Here is a 1,226-nt window from a genome sequence, read left to right on the forward strand (position 1 = left end):
GTTGTTTGTTAGCGTACCTCTGCAAAATCAAAACTGAAAACATTGATATATTCAAAATATTGAAATGTATTAGTTGGTTGTAAAAACTGAAAAGTTAACCAGAAAACATATTTTACAAAAATTAAATGTAAGATATATTGTGATTCTTTGGCTTATTTTTCAATGTGTAAAAGCCTTAGAAACCAAGTGGAGTGTCTGATTCAATGACAATGAATTTGAATTTTTAATTCCGTGATTATCATGAACATTACATTTAACATCTTGGATATCACTCTCAGATAGTGAATACTAACTTAACCAGTAAAATATAAGATATTCTGTATCTATACTTTGAAATTCTATCACAGGTACTTTGGACATGTTGCCAGTAGGGACTAGTACTTGGAGAAGGACATCATTCTTGGAAGAGTAGAGGGTCACTGAAGGAAAGCAAGACCCTGAATGAGGTGGATTGATGCTATGATTTTTCAAAGGGGCAAGCGTGTCAGGGATGGAGAGATTGGCTCAGGATACTGAGCTGTTGTTCATAGGGTCACTATGAGTCATAGTTGACTCAACAACGCATAACAGCAACAACAAACAGCATATTAAATCTTCTTCCCTACTTTTGTTGTTATTTCCATTCAGTACATTTTTAGGGAGCTCTGGTGGCCTAGTGAAAAGAAGCTGCATTGCAATCTGAAGGTATGTGGCTCGAGGCCACCAGGTACTCCATGGAGAAGGCTGGGCAATCTCCTCCTGTGTGATTTACTGCCTCTGAAAACTCACCAGATGTTTAGCTATGGGTTGTTTCCAACTCTATTGTGCACAACAACAACATTATATTTTTATTTTTTACATGCATGTTAATCTAGTTTTATCTTGCCTTTTATCTATTTGTTAATAAAAACCAATACAATATTTTCAATTAAGAAGCAATATATCTAATTATCAAATATTGCATCACCAGCTTTTATATTTATCCACACACTCCCACTTTTTAAGGTTATCTATATTTTTAGAAATAGCTTTGAATTAGTTTTTAGTGTATTTTTTTTCTGTGTAAAAAATTCTTATGAATATTTTTTGTAAGGCCCATTTGGTGGGTATGAACTCTTCCAAATTATGTTTCTCTGGATACGTTATAGTGATCTTATTTTTTAATAAAATAAGTTTTATTTCTTCATCAATTACATTCTGAAGTACAGCATGGCTTCTACCTTGATTCAAATGAAAACCACTTTAGG

This window comes from Elephantulus edwardii, unplaced genomic scaffold (assembly GCF_000299155.1).
Source record: "Elephantulus edwardii isolate Elephantulus edwardi_28Jun2011 unplaced genomic scaffold, EleEdw1.0 scaffold00122, whole genome shotgun sequence".
In the NCBI taxonomy this organism is placed as follows: Eukaryota; Metazoa; Chordata; class Mammalia; order Macroscelidea; family Macroscelididae; genus Elephantulus; species Elephantulus edwardii.